Source organism: Bison bison, unplaced genomic scaffold (genome assembly GCF_000754665.1).
Source record: "Bison bison bison isolate TAMUID 2011002044 unplaced genomic scaffold, Bison_UMD1.0 scf7180017864303, whole genome shotgun sequence".
NCBI classification, from domain to species: domain Eukaryota; kingdom Metazoa; phylum Chordata; class Mammalia; order Artiodactyla; family Bovidae; genus Bison; species Bison bison.
The window spans coordinates 301,727-302,204 of record NW_011494875.1 but is presented as its reverse complement, the minus strand read 5'-3'; positions in this window follow the sequence as shown (position 1 = coordinate 302,204).

The window sequence follows — 478 nt, the reverse complement described above, 5'->3', positions numbered from 1 at the left end:
GTCATGTCCTACTCTGTGCGACCCCATAGACGGCAGCCCACCAGGCTCCCCCGTTCCTGGGATTCTCCAGGCAAGAGTACTGGAGTGGGTTGCCATTTCCTTCTCCAGTGCATGAAAGTGAAAAGTGAAAGTGAAGTTGCTCAGTCGTGTCCGACTCTTCGCGACCCCATAGACTGCAGCCTACCAGGCTCCTCCACCCATGGTCTGCTACAGCTGCTGCCAAGTCGCTTCAGTCGTGTCCGACTCTGTGCAACCCCGTAGACAGCAGCCCACCAGGCCCCTCCATCAATGAGATTTTCTAGGCGAGAGTACTGGAGTGGGTTGCCATTTCCTTCTCCAATGCATGAAAGGAAAAATGAAAGTGAAGTCATTCAGTCATGTCTGACTCTTCGTGACCCCATGGACTGCAGCCTACCAGGCTCCTCCGTCCATGGGATTTTCCAGGCAAGAGTACTGGAGTGGGTTGCCATTGCCTTCT